Source organism: Lacerta agilis, chromosome 3, assembly GCF_009819535.1.
Source record: "Lacerta agilis isolate rLacAgi1 chromosome 3, rLacAgi1.pri, whole genome shotgun sequence".
In the NCBI taxonomy this organism is placed as follows: Eukaryota; Metazoa; Chordata; class Lepidosauria; order Squamata; family Lacertidae; genus Lacerta; species Lacerta agilis.
In genome coordinates, this window is record NC_046314.1 from 893404 (window position 1) to 915720 (window position 22317).

The 22317-nt window shown below is 45.4% G+C and overlaps 1 long non-coding RNA gene across 1 annotated transcript; it reads right to left on the reverse strand.

Annotated features, from left to right (window-relative positions):
• Positions 1 to 3100: 3100 nt before the first annotated feature.
• On the reverse strand, positions 3101 to 17133 carry LOC117044577. Its single transcript, XR_004426298.1, has 3 exons — positions 16976 to 17133; positions 13658 to 13810; positions 3101 to 3214 (listed from the first exon to the last, which is right to left on the reverse strand). It is a non-coding gene; the product is annotated as an uncharacterized LOC117044577 (long non-coding RNA).
• Positions 17134 to 22317: the final 5184 nt, after the last annotated feature.

Below are 22317 nucleotides of genomic sequence, written 5' to 3' on the forward strand. Positions count from 1 at the left end.
GGTTGAGGTAGTTAGGGTTGAGGTTAGGTTAGGGTTAGGGTTAGGGTTAGGGTTAGGTTTAGGGTTAGGGTTAGGGGTTGAGGTTAGGGTTAGGGTTAGGGTTGAGGTTAGGGTGTAGGGTTAGGGTTAGGGTTAGGGTAGGTTAGGTGTAGGTTAGGGTTGAGGTTTAGGGAGGTTAGGGTTAGGGTAGGGTTAGGTTAGGGTTACTAGGTTAGGGTTAGGGTTAGGGTTAGGTAGGGTTAGGTTAGGGTTAGGGTCTAGGGTTAGGTTAGGGTTAGGGTTAGGATTTAGGGTTAGGGTTGAGTAGGGTTAGGGTTAGGGTTAGGTTAGGGTTAGGTTAGGGTTAGGGTAGGGTTCGGGTTAGGGTTAGGGGTTTGGGTTAGGGTTAGGTTAGGGTTAGGGTTAGGGTTAGGGTTAGGGTTAGGGTTAGGGTTAAGGTTAAGGTTGAGGTTAGTGTTAGGGTTAGGGTTAGGGTTGCGCTTAGGAATTATAGAATCATAGAATCATATGGTTGGAAGAGACCACAACGGCTATCCAGTCCAACCCCCTGCCAAGCAGGAAACACCATCAAAGCATGCCTGACAGATGGCTGTCAAGCCTCTCCTTAAAGACCTCCAAAGAAGGAGACTCCACCACACTCCTTGGTGCAAATTCCACTGCGGAACAGCTCTCACTGTCAGGAAGTTCTTCGTAATATTTAGGTGGAATCTTTTTGTAGTTTGAATGCATTGCTCCGTGTCCCTTTCTCTGGAGCAGCAAAAAACAACCTTTCACCCTCCTCTATATGACATCCTTTTATATATTTGAACATTGCTATCAGATCACCCCTTAACCTTCCCTTCTCCAGGCAAAACATACCCAGCTCCCTAAGCCGTTCCTCATAAGGCATCGTTTCCAGGCCTTTGACCATTTTGGTTGCCCTCTTCTTGACACATTCCAGCTTGTCAGTATCCTTCTGGAACTGTGGTGCCCAGAACTGTACACAGTATTGCATGTGAGGTCTGACCAGAGCAGAATATATTGGTACTATTACTTCCCTTCATCTAGACGCTACACTCCTCTTGATGCAGCCCAGTTTTGCATTGGTTTTTTTAGCTGCTGCATCACACTTTTGACTCATGTCAAGTTTGTGGTCTACCAAGACTCCTAGATCCTTTTCACATGTACTGCTCTCAAGCCAGGTGTCACCCATCCTGTATTTGTGCCTTTCATTTTTTTTGCCCAGGTGTAGTACTTTAAATTTCTCCTTGTTAAAATTCATCTTGTTTGCTTTGGCCCAGTTGTCTAATCTGTTAAGGTCATTTTGAAGTGTGATCCTGTCCTCTGGGGTATTAGCCACCCCTCCCAATTTGGTGTCATCTGCAAACTTGATCAGGATGCCCTCAAGCCCATCATCCAAGTCATTGATGAAGATGTTGAATAAGACTGGGTCCAAGACAGAACCCTGTGGCACCCCACTAGTCACATTTCTCCAGGATGAAGAGGAGCCATTGATGAGCACCCTTGGGGTTCGCTCAGTCAGCCAGTTACAAATCCACTGAATGGTAACATTAGGGTTAGGGTTAGGGTTAGGGTTAGGGTTAGGGTTAGGTTTAGGGTTAGGGTTAGGGTTAGGGTTAGGGTTAGGGTTAGGGTCAGGGTTTGGGTTAAGGTTAGCGTTAGGGTTAGGGTTGAGGTTAGTGTTAGGGTTAGGGTTGAGGTTAGTGTTAGGGTTAGGGTTGAGGTTAGCATTAGGGTTAGGGTTAGGGTTGAGGTTGAGGTTAAGGTTGAGGTTGAGGTTGAGGTTGAGGTTGAGGTTAGGGTTAGGGTCAGGTTTAGGGTCGGGGTCGGGGTCAGGGTTAGGGTTGAGGTCAGGGTCAGGGTCAGGGTCAGGGTCAGGGTCAGGGTCAGAGTCAGAGTCAGGGTTAGGGTTCTGCACTGCCACCCTCAAAGCAACATTTCAAGAAAGAGATGCGTTAATGGGAACTTTTCAAGCATTCCAAAGCAGCATATTCAAAAACAGAATGATATGGCAGGATTTGCGAATTACTGAGAAGAAGAACAAGCAAAACCGACAACACTTCATGGACAATCATTCATTCTAGGGTCGAGATTAGTAAACTAGAATGTTTTGCTGACATTCAGCTATTAATTTCAGAACTCTGGCGCTTGAATTCTAAACATTTTAATTTGCAAAACACATTTGACCAAGATGGGGTTCCAGTACCAATAAATATTTATTTAGCCCTAACAGGGTGCAAGGTGCTGTATAGCATATGGACAATGGAGAATTCACGGGGGAACGTGGGCAATGGAAGACAGCCAAGGCCAGGTCATGGAGACTGAGACAAGTCTTCGTGAAAGAACTGTCATGCGGGGGGGCTGGGGGCTGGGGGGGAAGTTGCTTATTTTATTTTAAGATAATTTTATCTCCCCATGATATTCCTACTACTGCTTTGCCTGAACCGATTTGCCTTCAAAATGAACCATGGCAGTTCTAGCTCATGTTTTTGTTTTGTAAGTGTGCATTATGTGATTTCAATAAGTCACCTGAATATTAATGTGACTTAAGTGATATACAGTATTTCATTCTTCTTGTTAACTAAAAGGCTACATTTCTTCAGAACTGGAATTTTTTTAAATAAAAAAGGTTGCAGAATGATGTCATAAGAACACACATTGCAGCTGTCAGAGTGAATATGTACAGTGGGTTCAAGAAAGCACAGCAGATTTTGGTAAGAACATCTCAATTTGCAGGATTCCTCATTTCTGCTGTTTGTGAATCTCTCTCTCTCTCTCTCTCTCTCTCTCACACACACACACACACACACACACACACACTTTTCAATATTTCTTAAAATAATAAATGATTAAATATAAGGCTAAAAAGAAAACAAAGCTGTCGTGTTTAAGCAATCAATTAAACAATGTTAATTACTTATATGATAGACCATGTAACCTGTGGAAGTGCTAAATGTTTGGGCCTTTGAATGTCAGAGGCAGAAATGATCCCAACCGAAATTTGAATGTGAAAACCATGTAGAGTCCATGCCTGTGCATAGGAACAGGAACTATGGTAATATTTTCATTCTTAGCTCAGCTCAAGTTAAATTACCTGAAATACCCAGGTCACACACTGCTAGATTGACAGTCATTATTTCAGCAGGCCTCAGCTTCTTTTTCCGTTGTGTAGACATATAAAGGACATATCCATTGCCTAAAGTGGACATGATCCCTGTAATGAAAAATCAAACAAAAATGGTGTCAGTGTACTCAGAAGAAACTTCAAAATATTTTCCCCAGAACTGAAAATATTTCTGCTCCAACTGCATACACTGAAGCTCAGCAATGAAAACATGGGCGTACCGAAGGGGGGGGCAGGAGGGGGCAGCTGCCCCCCTCTAGAAGCAAAATAATAATAATAATTAAATGGTTATCGGCAGCCTAAAAGGAAAAAAAAGCTCTCCTAAAAAAGCTCAACTACCGGTCTTTCTCCCCCTCCCAAAATCTAAATAACAATTGAGCTCTGCCCGACCGGCAGCCGGCCACTGTGTGTGTGTGTGTGTGTGTGTGTGTGTGTGTTGCGCCAGATGATCATTGCAAAGAGCTTTGGAAATAGTTCCCTTGCAGGGTGAGTTGCGATGGCTGAGGATCCTAGGAAACTGAGTTTTTCAGCCATTTGGGGGCTTTCTGTTTGGGTGGGAAAGTTTTTTCTGTTTTTTGAAGCTGTTTTTGTTTGCTGTTTACATAATATGGTCAGTAATCTAAAAACGAACTGAACCCATAAAACATAAAAAAACGGGGCAGGGCATTCCTCTTCCCCCAAAAAGGTCAACAACTTTGAGCTGGACCCCAAAAAACGGGGGTAGATCACTGCTGAAAGTAGATCACAGTCTCTTGGGAGTTGGCCACCCCTGGTATAAGACATGTAACTAGAAAAAAAATCAAAAAAAAAATTCAAGCAAATAATTCTAATAACTACTGTAATAAAGCACTGCTATAATTATATATAATTTCCCTAAAATTTTGGTTTCATTTGCCTTTCCGTGCTGAAATGTCACAACCTGAACGACCATGGCTTGCCCCCCCCCCCTAGTTTTGATCCTGGGTACGCCCCTGAATGAAAACGAACTGTAAGATTCTTGAAATGAACAAGACTAGGATTAAAAGAGCTGGAGAATGAGATAACTGAAGCAGCTGCCCACATTCGCTCAGCCATTGCCGTTCCTTTGACATTCTTTTGCCACAAGATTCACCCATGGCGCAACCAGATGAAGCTGCTTCTCCATCATCACAGTACGGGCTCCAAAGGCCACATCAGAAGTGACATCAATCTGGGCATGTCTAAAAATGCAAATGCTGTTGTGCAGTTGGAGACAAGGGGGGTGAACGCCAAAAAGGAAGCCCCCTTGGGGTGCCTTGGGATGGGGGGCAGTAATTTTCATTGGAATGTCAGGGTGTGAGTTAAATACTAACCCCTTTTGCCCCACCCACTACGATCCTGACTGTGCCTCTCACACCCTCTCCAGGGCAGCTCTTTGCACTGGAAAAACAGGCCTCGCAAATTGCACCCACACAATTACCGGTAGCACTGTATCAAGTGTGGACAAAGAGGAAATCTCATCTTTGATGTGCTACTAATTTCAAGTCCCCTGAGGAAGGAGGAGCCCACTTCATTGCAGAAGAAGTTGCACTACAGACCTGTGTGAAAACCATAGATTTCTGAAAGAGAAGGAGCCTCCTTCCTTCACAGAACAATACTTTCCTAGGTTCTCTGGGTAAAGAGAGCTATTATCAAACCATTTTAGATCTATAATGTAGATATGTTCTTAAAAGCTGTAACTGGCTCAGATCTTGAATGTAACCATGGTGAGAAAGCAGTATATGTGTATTTGCACTTAGGCGGGTCACAGTACTAGGGGAAAACTCTTGTTGCCTGCCACCCCGACCTCTGAGCTGTGTGAGATCCCAGGGGTTCCAAGCAGTGGCGGAGGAAGAGGAGTGCGGGGGGAGCGCACCGCCCCTGGCAGCGCAATCCCGGCAGGGTGCCATCGCGACTGCCCCCCGCCAGCGCTGGGTGCCACACCCCTGCAGGCAGTGTGCCATGCCCCCAGGACATGTGCCAGCTCTCCGCCCCACCTCCCGGTGCCGGAGCATGAAGCTCTGCCAAGGGTTCCAAGCTTTCACTCAGGGTCCGCGTTTCCCTTGGGACAATGAGACACAGCAGACAGTGGTGTCTGTATGATATATGGTTTATTTACAAATACTGGTGTTCCTCCACTTGCACGTGGGTTATGTGCTGGGCCCCTGAGTACCTAAGCAAAAATCATGTGAGGAACACCCTCTGAAAAGCCTCTAAATGCCCATTTTTTTTGTCCTGTTTGCCAGCTTTCTCTCCCCAATCCAGACCAAAATATCTGGAGTTGAAGCTGTGGGGGCAGCTGGAGGCTGGAGGGTGAGCTGTTAGGCAGGGAGGCTGAGCAGCCGAAACAAAGCCTTGCTGCGCCTCTGGTCTCTTTGGGGCTCCCTCAGCCCTCAGGGACTGACGTCCTCATCAGGTTCCAGCAAGGGTCTCTTTGTGAGCCACAAGGACTCTCCAGCTCTCTCTCGCCATTTCCGGGTTTGACTGTATTTATTTAGCGCATATACATGGTTGCGTGCTAAACGATCACACGTAAGGAGGGGGCACCTGAGCCTACAATAGAGGGGTTCCCAGTGTTAACACCCCAATAAGGCCCTGCTTCTCCCAGAGCCACAGCCTTGGGTCCCAGCAGAATTCAGGCCTGGCTCTCTCTCTGGCTTCCCAGGCTGCTGCTTTTGCCTCCAGCTTCTAGCTGGACTCTGGCCTTTTGTCTTCCTAACAGACAGTGGAGGGGGCCCCCCATTTGCCCTCTGGCACAGAGCCACTCACTTTCTTTCCTTACCAACCCATACTTAGCAGGCAATTACCAGGCTGGCTGGGCTATTCCAGCAACTGAATCCATGCTGGATCGAGGAATTAGAAAGGGGGCTCAGGCATATAGCCTAACCTGCTCCCTGCAACTCATAACACTATTAATAAAATCATGAGACGTAAAGCTTTTTGACCCTACAATGGATTCATTCCTATACATCATGATAGGTAAATTGTTCACAGAAGAAAACCTTGATGGAAAATAGATTCACACTAACGGAAAGGCTGCTTAAATGAAAAGCACCCATTTTTGTTTTGTATTTTCATTGTGTCAAAAATTCATCCACAGAATCAGGCATTTCTGTTCCTCCTCATCACTCAATAATGTCTCAGTCTTGCCCCCGGAGTCTCGTGAAGGTGGCTTTGCCGCTTAAGCAGCAGTCTCTGACCACAGGCTCTGGAGATGCATCCTGGGAGCGGCATCAAGGCCACAAGCATCTGCCAGCAGGCCTGGCTTGAATCACCACCTCAATCTCCCATCCCTGGCAAGAGAGCAGGATGGGGCCTGTGGCAGAGTGCAGTTATTTCAGTCCAATGTTCCATGATATAATGAAATAATCTGCCTGTGAAAAGGGTTCGCTATTGTGTCCAGTGCTGTGTGTGTCAGATGTCAAATAGCCCAAAGCCTTCACAATTTTGAGAGCTGTTCCCTGTGGAAGATATCGGTTGATGTGTATCGCTTCCGTGCAACACCTCCTTCAGTTGGATGTTGTTATGCCATCTCAGGATTGCATCTCCACTTGACCAGATGAATATTGGGTACATGGAGCAAACCAAGTTTCAATGCTGTGAGCCCTAAAACCCTTTTCCAAACAAGCACCATCCTGCTGTGTTGGCAAAGACGTCGCTGATAATAAAGGCGTCTTGGCTTTTTTATTATTTATTTATTTATTTATTTATTTATTTATTTATTTATTTGCAGACAAGACAAAAAGGTAGATACACTTATCAGCAAGAAAAATAAATACGGAGGAAAAAATAAGGAAAAGAAAAAGATAAAATAAAATAACACCCCCACGTGACTTCCCTCCGGCACCGGGGGCGGAGAGCAGGTGGGGGCGGGGCTGGCATGCATCCCAGGGGCATGGCGTGCTGCCCGTGGGGGCGTGGTGGGCTGCCTGCGGGGGCGTGGCGCAGTGGGGGGTGCACGGCGCATATCGGGGGTGGCCGTGATGGTGCACCCTCCCCAATGGTACTGGGGGCAGTGCACTCCCCCTGCCCCCCCATTCCACCACCAGTGCTTCCCTCCACCAGCGCTCATCATCATTGATTCATTTAAGTTCATTATTTACATTGCAGGTCATTTATCAATGTAATGACTTCTTTTATGATACCATTATACCGTGTTTCCCCTAAAATAAGACACCGTCCCCTCAAAAAAACCACAGTATGTCTTATTTTCAGGGGATGACTTATTTTTATTACATCAGTATGGTACAGCAATCTACATTTATTTAAATATAGTTAAGTCGACTTACTGGCTCCTGGGGAAGCGGAATATTCCCCAACCCCATCCCTTTCCCAAACTTTCGGACAAGGGGATGGAGAAGGGGGAACGTCACTTCCAGGGGGTGCGTGGGTGCTTGCCGGCTTCATACATGTTCATGGGTGGGGTTTAAAGGCGTGTTTTTGCGGGAGGGGAAAGGAAAGTTTGTGGGGAGTGGGGTGGATGTGGAAGAAAGGGTAGGAGACCCGGGATAGGGCAGGGATGTTGCACAAAGCCTTTCTCAAATCCCAGCCTGAGAAAAGAGGCTTCCCCGTGGGCATGGGCGCACTGGCGATGCTCGTGATGCCCCTGTAAAACCAGCAGGCAGGTCCAACTATTATGCTGCACCCCCATGGAGACCACAGCTCTGCCGCCTTCACTGCCAAAGTGAAGGATTCCGAGTTCCGATGCAGCCAAGCACCGTACATGTGTCAAGTTATCTCACCGTACGCCGTACAAGGCTTGCATGCCGCCCGTTTCTGTGTGGTATAGTGGTTAAGAGTGGTAGACTCGTAATCTGGGGAACCAGGTTCGCGTCTCCACTCCTCCACATGCAGCTGCTGGGTGACCTTGGGCTAGTCACACTTCTTTGAAGTCTCTCAGCCCCACTCACCTCACAGAGTGTTTTTTTGTGGGGGAGGAAGGGAAAGGAGAATGTGAGCCGCTTTGAGACTCCTTCAGGTAGTGAAAAGCGGGAGGTGAGACCTCACCTGGAATACTGTGTCCAGTTCTGGGCACCACAGTTCAAGAAGGATACTGACAAGCTGGAACGTGTCCAGAGGAGGGCAACCAACAGAGCCGTCTCATCCATAGAGGCCGGTGGCGCGGCGCGCCAGGGCGCAGGGCACCCCAGGGGCGCCCCCGTGAGCCCGCCGGCATACCGGGCTCCCCCTCCCCAACCCGCCCCGCCCCCATGGGCAGGCAGGCACTCGCGCGCCGGCGGGCGGGCGGGCGGGCTGTAAGCCGCCCGCCCTCGCCTCCCGGAGCCCCAGCTGGAGCGCTGAAGCGGCGCGGGGCTTTGCGCGACCTTCCAGCACTCTAGCTGGGGCTCTGGGGGGCGAGGGCGACCGGCTTGCAGCCCGCCCCCCCGCCGGCTTGCAGCCCCCCCCCCCGCCGGTGCGCGAGCGCCCGTCCGCCCGCCGGAGCGCGGGCGCCCGCTCCAACGCCACGCCTCTCATCCCCCGCTCGCCCACCCCCCCTCCCGAGGGGCGGCCAGCGCGGGAGGGAGGCGGGCGGAGAGGCGGCAGGCTGGGGGCGCCGAGGGATCGCTGTGCCAGGGCGGCAGATCCCTCTAAGATGGGCCTGGCAACCAACATGGTCCAAGGCCTGGAAACGATGCCTTATGAGGAACGGCTTAGGGAGCTGGGTATGTTTAGCCTGGAGAAGAGAAGGTTAAGGGGGGATATGATAGCCATGTTCAAATATATAATAGGATGTCATATAGAGGAGGGTGAAAGGTTGTTTTCTGCTGCTCCAGAGAAGCGGACACGGGGCAATGGATTCAAACTACAAGAAAGAAGATTCCACCTAAAAGGAAGAACTTCCTGACAGTAAGAGCTGTTCCGCAGGGGAATTTGCTACCAAGGAGTGTGGTGGAGTCTCCTTCTTTGGAGGACTTTAAGGAGAGGCTTGACAGCCATCTGTCAGGAACGCTTTGATGGTGTTTCCTGCTTGGCAGGGGGTTGGACTGTCTCTCTGTACACACGAGTATAAACTTTGTCCTAGTCTTAGTTGACTCCTTTTGATTGTTATTTACAGTTTTCCAACAAATATTATGAAATAAAATAAAAAAGATTAAGAAAATATATAGAATTAGAATTAAAAATGAGCCTCGGTATCTGTATTTCCTTATTTTAGAGAGAACTGGGTGGTACTTGGTCAGTTAACTATCACCCATTTGGGGTTACTAGATCTTAAATCCCAAATCCTTCCTTTAACAATGATAACTCGAGGAGCAATATGTTGCTGTTGTTGTTGTTCAGTCGTTCAGTCGTGTCCGACTCTTCGTGACCCCATGGACCAGAGCACGCCAGGCACGCCTATCCTTCACTGCCTCTCGCAGTTTGGTCAGACTCATGTTAGTAGCTTCGAGAACACTGTCCAACCATCTCATCCTCTGTCGTCCCCTTCTCCTTGTGCCCTCCATCTTTCCCAACATCAGGGTCTTTTCTAGGGAGTCTTCTCTTCTCATGAGGTGGCCAAAGTACTGGAGCCTCAACTTCAGGATCTGTCCTTCTAGTGAGAATGGATAGGTTTGATCTTCTTGCAGTCCATGGGACTCTCAAGAGTCTCCTCCAGCACCATAATTCAAAAGCATCAATTCTACGGCAATCAGCCTTCTTGATGGTCCAGCTCTCACTTCCGTACATTACTACTGGGAAAACCATAGCTTTAACTATATGGACCTTTGTCGGCAAGGTGATGTCTTTGCTTTTTGAGATGCTGTCTAGGTTTGTCATTGCTTTTCTCCCAGGAAGCAGGCGTCTTCTAATTTCGTGACTGCTGTCACCATCTGCAGTGATCATGGAACCCAAGAAAGTGAAATCTCTCACTGCCTCCATTTCTTCCCCCTCTATTTGCCAGGAGGTGATGGGACCAGTGGCCATGATCTTAGTTTTTTTGATGTTGAGCTTCAGACCATATTTTGCGCTCTCTTTTTTCACCCTCATTAAAAGGTTCTTTAATTCTTCCTCACTTTCTGCCATCAAGGTAGTATCAGCATATCTGAGGTTGTTGATATTTTTTCTGGCAATCTTAATTCCGGTTTGGGATTCATCCAGTCCAGCCTTTCGCATGATGAATTCTGCATATAAGTTAAATAAGCAGGGAGACAATATACAGCCTTGTCGTACTCCTTTCCCAATTTTGAACCAATCAGTTGTTCCATATCCAGTTCTAACTGTAGCTTCTTGTCCCACATAGAGATTTCTCAGGAACAAATGAGGTGATCCGGCACTCCCACTTCTTTAAGAACTTGCCATAGTTTGCTGTGGTCGACACAGTCAAATGCTTTTGCGTAGTCAATGAAGCAGAAGTAGATGTTTTTCTGGAACTCTCTAGCTTTCTCCATAATCCAGCGCATGTTTGCAATTTGGTCTCTGGTTCCTCTGCCCCTTTGAAATCCAGCTTGCACTTCTGGGAGTTCTCGGTCCACATACTGCTTAAGCCTGCCTTGTAGAATTTTAAGCATAACCTTGCTAGCGTGTGAAATGAGTGCAATTGTGCGGTTGTTGGAGCATTCTTTGGCACTGCCCTTCTTTGGGATTGGGATGTAGACTGATCTTCTCCAATCCTCTGGCCACTGCTGAGTTTTCCAAACTTGCTGGCATATTGAGTGTAGCACCTTAACAGCATCATCTTTTAAAATTTTAAATAGTTCAGCTGGAATACCATCACTTCCACTGGCCTTGTTGTTAGCGAGGCTTTCTAAGGCCCATTTGACTTCACTCTCCAGGATGTCTGGCTCAGCAACCACATTACCTGGGGTGTATGAGACCTCTATATCTTTCTGGTATAATTCCTCTGTGTATTCTTGCCACCTCTTCTTGATGTCTTCTGCTTCTGTTAGGTCCTTTCCACTTTTGTCCTTAATTGTGGTAATCTTTGTACGAAATGTTCCTTTCATATCTCCAATTTTCTTGAACAAATCTCTGGTTTTTCCCATTCTGTTATTTTCCTCTATTTCTTTGCATTGCTCGTTTAGAAAGGCCCTCTTGTCTCTCCTTGCTATTCTTTGGAAATCTGCATTCAGTTTCCTGTATCTTTCACGATCTCCCTCGCATTTTGCTTGTCTTCTCTCCCCCGCTATTTGAAGGCCTCATTGGACAGCCACTTTGCTTTCTTGCATTTCTTTTTCATTGGGATGGTTTTCGTTGCTGTCTCCTGTATAATGTTACGAGCCTCCATCCACAGTTCTTCAGGTACTCTCTCCACCAAATCTAAATCCTTGAACCTGTTCTTCACTTCAACTGTGTATTCATAAGGAATTTGATTTAGATTTAATCTTACTGGCCCAGTGGTTTTTCCTACTTTCTTCAGTTTAAGCTGGAATTTTGCTATAAGAAGCTGATGATCTGAGCCACAGTCAGCTCCAGGTCTTGTTTTTGCTGAGTGTATAGAGCTTCTCCATCTTTGGCTGCAGAGAATATAATCAATCTGATTTCGGTGTTGCCCATCTGGTGATGTCCATGTGTAGAGTCGTCTCTTGTGCTGTTGGAAAAGAGTGTTTGTGATGACCAGCTTGTTCTCTTGACAGAACTCTATTAGCCTTTGCCCTGCTTCATTTTGATCTCCAAGGCCAAACTTGGAGGAGCAATATATCACACCCCAATTAAATAAAAAGGGATTAATTTCTTTCTGTAATTCTATTTGTGCACCTTTATATCCGTTAAATTGCGTAATACCAATGTATCAAATTTATCATTTTATCAAACTATATCACTTTACAAACCTTGAGAGACCCATGCAATCAATTGCTTTTTACATTACATTAAATAGCATCAATATAAATCAACAGGCTCTTTGAATTCATTCAGGTTAGTAAATGCTTATAAAATTGATTACTTGAACAGTCTTGTGGAACTGAATAGCAGATTCTATTGTTGGGAAGGATGGGATGGTGGTATTGGTACCCCCCCCCAATTTCTATCTTTGGGGGCGCAGTTGCCTTGTCCCTCCACTGGGTGTCCTTGCCATCTTGGTTGTATCTATTCTCTGCTGTTGTCTTTGCCATTATTTGAAGAACTTGTCACTGGTCTGGGGGGGAACCGATTCGCCTTTCTTCCAGCCAGCCGCGAGGAGGAGGGAGTGACTCAGCTTCTTGGCATTGCCATTTTTCTTCACTTTTTGTCGCTGCTGGTTTCCCTTTCTCCCTGTTCCAGCCATTGTTCTCTTCTACCATTTCCCAACTCTTTTCCCTTCGCTCCCTTGATCCTCCTAGGCTCCTCCACACTCCCGACTCTGCCACCGCTGCCTCCGCCGTTCATCCCGATGCGAGCCCTTGCTTTCCTGCTCCGTCCCTCCACGCCGCGCTTCTTTCTCCCGATACTTTATTTGTAAGGATATTTTCTGTTTTTCTGCTTTTAAGTCTGATATTGCAGGGGGGTTCCGTCCGGTTTCCCTTCCCCCTCTCACCACCATTCCTTTGTCTTTATGCACAGTGTAAGTTGTAATAAAGAATTTTTCCATCTCGGCTCTCTGAAATGTCTTCTGTCTTATTTTTCGGAGGGTTTAGCGCTACTCATGTCTTGGAGCGTCCTGCGGCTGAGATATAGCCCTCTCTCTTTTTAGCGCCGAGGCTCTCCCGATTCCTTCCTCTTCGTTTCACTTCTTGTGCTCAAAGTTCTGGAAAATCAGGAAGCCCAATAAAGGGGCATTTGCATGCTTCTGACATGGCAGCCCCTCAAGCCTCGGAGTGTTAAGAGCATAAACTTGTTCCGCCATACATGCCCCTTTCCATAGTTTTCATGAGAGGCCTTTACATGGGCGCCTCTTGTGGATCAATATAATGTCAGGGCTTTCCCATTTGAGCAAAGGGTTGAAACCCTTGCATGTCTTACTGCAGGGCTGAGGCCACTGGCATCTGTCGGTAGAGCAGGAGACTCTTCATCTCAGGGTTGTGGGTTCAAGCCCCACATTGGACACAAGATTGCATTGCAGGGGGTTGGACTAGATGGCAGACTTTGGCTTGCATGACAAGGTTTCATTTTCCTCTTCTTCCCCCTGCATCCCCCCTGTGCAGCCCAAAATCTGCTCCAGAGGGTTGGGCAGATGCTCTAGGGCAGATTTTGGAGAGGCAAAGGGGGCTGTAGGGAGAGGAAAAGCAGGCAAAGCTTTGCTGCACAAGCAGAGGTCCCTCCCCCCAATGGTGGATTCCACCTGCTATGATTATTTGTAATTCCCCCCAATATGTGTTCTGTTATATTTATTGCTGTTGATTTTACACAATGTGAGCCACCTTGAGGCCAAATTTTAACAGATGAATGGCTTATGAAGTTTCCATTCGCAATACATTTTGGAATCACCATGACCATCTAATAACAGGAAAATGGCTATGAAGCTGCCAAAGGGAGGATAAAGGGGGGTTCCCCCATCGGATTAGGATGCAATGGAAATAAAAACTAATATTATCCACTCACACTTTATTTTCATGGTTGTTACTTAGATGTATCTCGTTCCTTTGCAGACACCCAGAGATAGCACTATACGGTATATTCACGGGAATTATTTGGGAATCTTACCAATTATTAATAAATAAATTCCAGCAACTATGTCAGCTTCTTTTGAGAGTTTTGATTCAAAGGGGTCTTCATGTTGCTCATAGGGAGGAAGAGAGCCATCTTCAGATGAGATATTTTGTTTTGAGTCCATTTCAGTCAAATAGAAATTAGTACCTGAGAAGTAGAATAATATTAATGAAGCAAACCTGGTACAATGCTCCAAATCTAGAAATATTTTCGTTTATAAAAATGGGGAAATACCAAAACCTTATTCCTATTTGATGGAAGTTTTTTATGTGAAATGACCATCTCTGATTTGGTGTTTGATTAAAACTGATCAAATGGTGTTGGCTGCACCAACAGTGCCCTTCTATGCACACTTACATGGGTATAAGTGTCACTGATGTGGAGGCTTGCTTCTTAGTAGGCATGCTAAGCCCTGCCCTGCTAATGGTCTGGTACTTACAAGATGTAACCACATAACAATTTTAACGCAAAATTTATTCTTATAATTATTCATGTGCTGGGCAGGGGAATGGTCAGCAGGGTGAACAAGCCTAATAATTAATAGTAGCAATAATACTGAGAGCTACAGCTGCAAGCAGAAGGATGACCCTCCCTGCCTGTGCGCTGTGGTTACCACACCTCAGACATCCCTCCCAGGACACCATTAGGCTTCTGGAAAGCCTTCCGTGGGGCTTAACTGGAACCGGAATGGAGGACTTGTTTGAGGACAGATGGCTAAAGGTTGAGCCTCAGCCCACATTCCTTGAGAGTGTCAAGAGGAAGGAATCCCTGAAACACCATCAAAGATCTTCTTTTTTTATTTAGGGTGCAATTCTACAGCTGCCCAAAGGTATAAGGACTGCAGCCAACAAATTTTAACATTTTATATTGCTGTAACCTATCCTGGGACCTTACGGCGAAGGGAGGGCAAGAAATTGAATCTAAGTACTACTCAGAGTAGACCTATTGAAAATAACAGGTCTTAGTTAGTCATGGCTGTTGCAAGACCTGAAATGGCTTTTCTTCCCATTCACTTCAATAGGAGCGATTATTATTTTTTAAGTGATACACTGAAACAGAATGGGGAAAAAAGACTGCTTGACTTCCACCCTGGCTGGAAGTGGTGGCTTCCCACCAGGAAATCTTCTCTCTGCTACTTACCAAGGGTTTCCATACAGAGATATTAAAAAAAACTTTCCAGCAGATTTTAGTCTATATGTTCAATCATTTAATAAATAGGTTCATAGTTCTTCCTCTGAAACTATATTCCAACTTGGGTGGAGGCAGGCAGACCCTTAAAGTTGATGGTAAAACATGAGAAGCACCAGCTCAAAGGTATAATCAAATAATTATTAATTATAATAGTGAAGCCATGGATTTTATTATACAGATGCAACTACCTGGCCGTATTAGGAGGCTTACATGCAAGCAAGTATTTTAGAAATCTTTATTTTACACTCAGATTGGTTTTGTTGAGTTTTCTTTGAAAACACAGTACACCCTTTTGAGCTGTGTCCTTATTTGCCTGAGGAACTTGAAAGGGCAACGTAGGCAACAACAAAGCACTAAGTCCCTGTCCTGAAGAGCTTTCTGTGGTGGAGGAGAAGACTCAACAAGCAGAACGGAGGGAAAGGAAAGGTGACAGCGGGGGATCTGAGCCAAGGAAGCATTGCAAATAACTTTCCTGACACTCTGCCCTGCATCTAGCTGTCCTGCTGTATTAAAGATATTTAATATCACATTCCAAGTTGGGCAAGGGAGGAAGCATGGTGAAAAGCTTCGGTGTAGTATTTTACAAATATATCGTGACTGCAGAAGGTAAATGCCTGTACCACCTCTGGAGGTTTAGAGTTTGTTTGTTTGTTTGTTTGTTTGTTTGTTACCTTTTCTTATACAGTATCTAGCAAACAAATGGCAGATTCTGCTGGTTTCTGTGGGTCAAGCAAGAAAGAGTGACAGGATGGATTTATATTTGAATGCAATACGGAGAAAAGGTGAGAGAGAAAGGAGTGGACTCAATGGGTGGATGGCCAGCCTTGGACTCCCTTTCACTCAAAACAATTAAGCCCTGCGATTTAAGTAATGATTTTATGAATTCCATCCCACAGGATTTGGGTGGTTTTACAGTCATATTGGACAACTTTGGAAGAGCTGAGTTGAGGACCACAGTGCTAGATTGCTGTCAGTGTCTAATAAGACAGCCTTCATCAACCTTTCCAGACTTGCTGTTCCCATTTAACTCCCATCACCAAATACAGGAATTTTTATATTTTAGTCATGCATGTTTGCCTTTTTCATTCTCTCTCTTTCTCCTGTTAAAGTGTAAAAAGACAAAGAAAAATAGTGGTTGTGACATGAATAGGCTCCATCCCAGAATTAGACACAACTGAATGGTCACAACCCTCACACTGAAGGCTTATAAACTAAACTAAAGCACCTCCTTTACTTTCTTTATTGTCATATATTATTCAAGTTGCCTCATGGCTAAATTATTGCCTGAAAAGGAAAAGAAGGGAATACCAGAGTAGCTCTTATTAACTTGAAATGCTGCTGCAAGCATTCCGATTGTACTGTGGATCTTCACCTGGAATTCTTACCTTTTCTGAGAGATCAACAAAATAACATTTAAAATTGAAAGAGAGGCACAAAATATGACCTTTTTTGCACCATCATCATCTGCTGGGAGTATGCAAAGCTCTTCAACAGGTAAAATGGATAACTGGTTTTCAGTTAAAGCCATTTGAAAACCCCTAAAAGTGCAGTTGTTATTACGTAATGCTGTTGTAATCCAAATCTTTTGTACTTTAAATAAATATAGCGCATTGGCCCGTAAAAGATTGTAGACATGATAGCTGCAATAATCTGAACCCCCTATTAGTACATTATCTTTATTTGAAATAAGCCAATCAATTTTAATCTCAGTCTCCTGTTTTAAAGGTGCCATGCAAGTTTCTTAAATCTCATTTACTGAAATCACATTTCCTTGAAAACAATGGGAACTAAATTTGATGGGATGATGCCCAAACTTTGTAAATGGGGAACACCGATTCCATTGTGCAAGCCTAAAGGAGCATTAATAAAAGCCAAGGATTCCTCAGCAAGCTTTCTATTTGGATTTGCAGCTCTGAAGATGTGACACACTGTATTGTACAGATTGCAGCTGTACAACCCGCCCCCGCCCCCCACTATGTATTCTCTTGCGGAGCAAAGCATTACCCAACACAACAAAAGTTATTCTTAAAATGACCTCAAATTTCTCTCTCTCACACACACACAATTGCAGAACCCTTGAGCAAAAACATTCTTAAAAGTTAGAGAAGAATTTGGAAATACCTGTGTCTTGAGTTTTGCACAGTACATCCCTCCAAGCTCTGCTCTTGGTTTCCAGATCAGAAGTAATTCCTTGACTACTGTCTATGCCGAATTGTGGTCTTTTCAGCGGAGATGTGGCAAGTGGTAGTCAAAGAACAGGAAAGGGCTTCCTCATAGCCTCGCAGGATGCGCTGCTCCCCACGGGCTCGCTGCCCCATCCTATCTGCCTTCCCCGCTTCCCGCATGCTGTGGCTTGAGAGTCTGGCGTTTTAACACATGCTTGGAGCTCTTTCTCCATCTGGAGCAGCCCATCCCCTTGGGGACCTGCCCAGTGAGAGCACTGAGGAGCCTATGAGAGAACAAGAGGCAGGGAGAGATGCTGGGGATTCTGTTTCAGTCCTGGATTTCGCCTGTGACTGCGGTGGGGGGTGTACATCTAGCAAGGGAAATTCCACATATAAATACTGGTATTCTCTTTTGCTGCTAGCTTCTGTTCATTTGCAAAAATTGATGCAGTTTTACTACGTCAAATTCAATAATTATTGGAAGGATCATGCAAATCATGTTTGAATGAATCATCTATTTTTGACTTATTTTTATTTTCAGGAGGCAACATTTCACAGATCTTGTCACCTTTCAAGCCAGAGGTTACGTGTTTAGAGACATAACCAAAACAACACATAGATTTCCATGGACCAAATTGAAAAGGTGAGGATTTTGCATAGCCCGGAAGATCCTCCCTTTAGCAGCGACAAGCAACACTGATGATTTACTGAGATGTGATTTCTTTTCCTCATGCAGTCTACAGTACAAAATTTTCCTGTTATCTGGTGTCCATAAAAGAAACAGAAACTCTGCAAATGTAGTTAATTAATGCAAGTGCCTGAGCTAATGATGTTCATCATGTCGGGTATTTTTAGTTTATTGATGGTTAAAGAGGATGAAGAAGGCCTACTTTTGCTGATAAGATAAACTCAGGGGGCAGAATTGAAAAAGAGAATGAAGACAGACATGTCCTTGTGTACTCTAAGTAATTTTATTGTTGCCATTGAAAATCCACTGTCCAAGAATGTAAATGCTTTAAAATGCTTTAAAATAATCTCTTAATTTTAGGTAGTATGGATTGTGAAGTCTGGGATACCCACCAAACTCCCAACTGCCTTCGCCAGATAATACTAGATAATAGTGGTCATTTGGAACCTTTTTCATCTTCATTTTACTACTAACAGATGGAGACTTGTTTGCTGTTAATTCTAGAAACACTTTCAGTAAAACATTCACTTATTTGCAAAGCTGAGCACCTGCAATTTATTCTAGCCTAGCCGAAGCATTTTTGTGGGGAACAAATCTACCCAAGTTTTCATGTGCTTGGAGCAATCACCATTGTGCTTATCTCAGCTACAAGAGAGTAAGAAATCTCTCTTCTAAACACCTCTCTCTCTCTCTCTCTCTCTCTCTCTCTCTCTCTCTCTCTCTCTCCTTGACCTGCTGGTCTGCAGGCTGATCCTGTCCCTCTCCAAACTTATTTCTGCACCCACCCACTTGAATTTGGTGGCTGGATCGGTGGAGGATATTCAGGCCTGCAAACACTGGACTTTACATGCACCTCCTTGGCAAATCCAGTGTTGCCAGGTTTGTAGCATCCATTTGCTGGCCCCAAAGAAATGCGTGTCCTCCTTGGCTTAATAAGCTAAGACATCTTCCATTGCAGCAGCAGCAGCAGCAGCAGCAGCAGCAGCAGCCACCCTTCTGGCCTTGTACACGATGGCTGGATTGCTGAGCCTAGGGCTTGCTGATCAGAAGGCTGGCGGTTCAAATCCCTGTGACGGGGTGAGCTTCTGTTGCTCGGTCCCTGCTCCTGCCAACTTAGCAGTTTGAAAGCATGTCAAAGTGCAAGTAGATAAATAGGTACCGCTCCGGCGGGAAGGTAAACGGCGTTTCCGTGTGCTGCTCTGGTTCACCAGAAGAGGCTTAGTCATGCTGGCCACATGAGCCGGAAGCTGTACACTGGCTTCCTCGGCCTACAGAGTGAGATGAGCGCCGCAACCCAAGAGTCGTCCATGATCGGACCTAACGGTCAGGGGTCCCCTTTACCTTTACCCTATAAAAATAATTGCTTGGCATTTCCCTTGGTGGGGCAATGTCCTAATTGGGCAGCCTCCATTGCCAACTTCATCAGACCAAAAGCCCATCTCGCCCAGCATTCTGCTCTCACAGGGACCAGTCAAAGGCATCTGGGAAACCTGGGAACATTTGTAGGTGTGTGCCAACATTTGTGGGATGCATCTGCATGTAGTGTGTGCATGTATTTCTGTCTGTGAGCGACTGCCAGGCAGCCATGCCCACTTTGGGGGCACAAACCACTGATCACGTTTGACACCCTACACCAAGAGATTGCAGCAGGGTGATGCGGCTCTCTGGGTAAAAAAAAGTTTAGCAACCCCTGCACAAAGGCATCTCCTCTTGTAGAGATAGAGGGAAGACCAAATAGCCATTACTCAATGGGCCAAAAGGGTGAGAGAACATTCACCAACATATAGCACTTACAAGCTAGTAATAGGTAGCCAGCAGAGTGTATTTATTTTCATTCATTAGGTATATTTATAATACACTCTTCAGCATACTAGTCCCCAGTACACATGACAATACACAAAGTCCACAACATCACATAATTTTTTTTATAAAGATTTTATTAGTTTTTCATAACACAAAACACTCCATCACCTTCACCAACATTAACCCCAACACTTACCCACCACTATGACTAAACAAATACATACACACTAACAATTCTTCTTCTTGTTTAAAAAAAAATATTCTTGGTCGAATCATCATTATGACTTCCCCTGTTTTCTCTCCTTCGGTTCCTATTCCAAATTTACTTTAATAACTTCATATCTCTAAAATTAAATTCACTTCAAAATTCAAAACTAAACATTCTTCAAAAAATCTTATTTATTTTTTTTAGTTTACAATAATATTTTTGTCCTTATCTTGTATAAAATCAGATCATATTGCAACTTCATATAGTTAATCACAAAACATATTATTCTTTATATCTTAACATATTATTAACATATCTTAACAAATTATCCTTCATATCTTAACAAATTATTCTTGGATCAAATCATATCAAACAGCTTCTTTCTCTAAAACTGCTGCTAATATAGAAATAAAACAAAATATCCCTTATCTAGTTTAAAAGCTTAAAAGAAAAATAACTTGACCCACCGGCTTCAGGCTAACAATACAGTTCATCCTATCCCACTTCTAACCATTTTCCTTTTCCTTCTTACTTGAAGACCACTCCTCGAATTGTCCTCTTTTCTTGTACATCCACAGATCCAGACACAGTTCACAGAAATCCTTGCATAAAGCATCAGGGTACACAATTCTTCACCTTCCAGCATCTCCGTTTCTTCATCCCATTCTTCTTTTATTAGTAGATCTTCTCGGAGATGCCAAGCCGTTTTGCTGTGTTCTTCCATGATCCCCTTCAGCTCTTTGCCAAGGTTCTCTTCCATTGCAGCAATATTCTGGAAAGTCTCCTCTGTGGGAAATACCTTTTCTGCCATATCCCGGTTCAGCAACACCAGTTTCTGGTTGCTCAGTTCAAGCCTCAAAAAAATAATCCTTTGTTCATCAGTTAGTCCAGAGTCCAGGACCAGCTCAAAAACGAAACCCAGCATGGCTGAAGTGGGCATAGGTGTCAGATTTCAATGTTTTTCCTCTTAATGCCAGTACTTTTCCACTCAGTCTCAAGCCTTCGCAGCCATTTTTCCTGGAGCCAGGGCGCAAGAATTACAAATCCAAAAAGAGATATTTTCCACTGTCTTAACCCCCAAAGGGAAATTCAAACAGTCTCACTTGTCAAAAGTTAAAACATTGTAACCATCACTGTAGCAACAGTCTGTCAATACAGTTATTTTCTTTCCACCGAAGGGAGGGAAACAGGCTTCCTTTTCGTGATACCTCCTGGGTCGTTAAATGTCAGAAAAAGTCAGAAATAAGTCCAATCTCAGTACTCACGACCACCAGGCTTCCTTTTTTTCTGCAGGGAGAACGTTGTCGCTCACCGCGAGCGGCGGCCGCCGCTTCGCCGTCCCGGTTGGGGCATTTCCCCTATAGCCCGGCTCCGTAGTCCCTTCACCCCCACTCCCCCTTTACAGGGGGAACGGGGGAAGGGTTCGGAGCCATAGTGGGCCCGCCGGGGAGCCCAAGGCGTGGGACGCTCTTCCCGCGCCTCACCGGAGCCCCGCTTTGCGGTAGCGGGGCTCCAACCCCCGGGACAGCCTGGGTCGCCTCGCTGCCGAGGCAACCCACGACCGCCCGCGATGGCGTCGCCGCCGGAAGTCACAACATCACATAAAATTAACTAATACAGTCAAAACTGCAATTCAACAGAGCATATTGGATAAGACTGAACACTGCATTCACACTATATCTTGAATGGCATTTATTTTATTGCATAACAAGGAGGCAACGGAGGAAGAGGAGGCTTCGGCAAGGTTTGTGAGATTTAGCCTTATTTCCCCTTTCAGAAACTACATTTCCCCAGAGTTTATTCTGGGAACATGATGGTCCAGATAACCAGTTTAAGGTCTTTGCTGGATACTTTACAGATGTTTTAGGTTTGCAAGTCAGACGCAGCACTCATCCAGTGTAAAAGCTATGCACTTTTGTTGTTCTCGATTTCATGAAAGGGGAATGGAGACCGGAAGAGCAAAGTTATTAAAGAAGTATGGAGATTTGCAGTCATCTTGCATGTAGGAGAGGGTCACGTTCTCAGTTCTTTCTGGTTGTTTTTCATGGTCCAGAAAGACCATGGCACAGAGACGTCGTGACACACGTCGGACAGGCTACACATGTGCAGAAATGCCATGCATGTGCAGTCCATCCAGCCTGGCGCTGCTGCTCCCACGGCGACCGGGCGACCCGCCGAGTGGGCAGCAGGTCGTGGGGCTGCCCCGGCCGTCCATGGAGCAGAACAGACGGGGTGCTGGCTGGCGGGGAGTGGTGGGAGGGGCTGCCGAGTGTCACCCCCCTTCCCCTGGAACCCGGGGCATCCAGCCCCCATCGCCCCTCCCTTGCTACGCCTCTGGTTCCAGGACTGACAAACAATTTTTCGAATGTAGATTTGCTTTCTAGAGATCTATGAATGCAGATTCCTTGTCTGCATTGCAGGGCATAGATATTTTGCAGTGTGGAACCACTGCCCTGCCCCCTTCTTCAGGCTATCAATGCTGCAACCGATAACAGCATATGATGAGCTCCGGATCACAGCCATTGACTTTTTCTTTTGCCTCGCGTGGCGAGAGGGCATGAGGTGCTTTGTCTTTATCCTTCTGAAGGAATTGATGAAA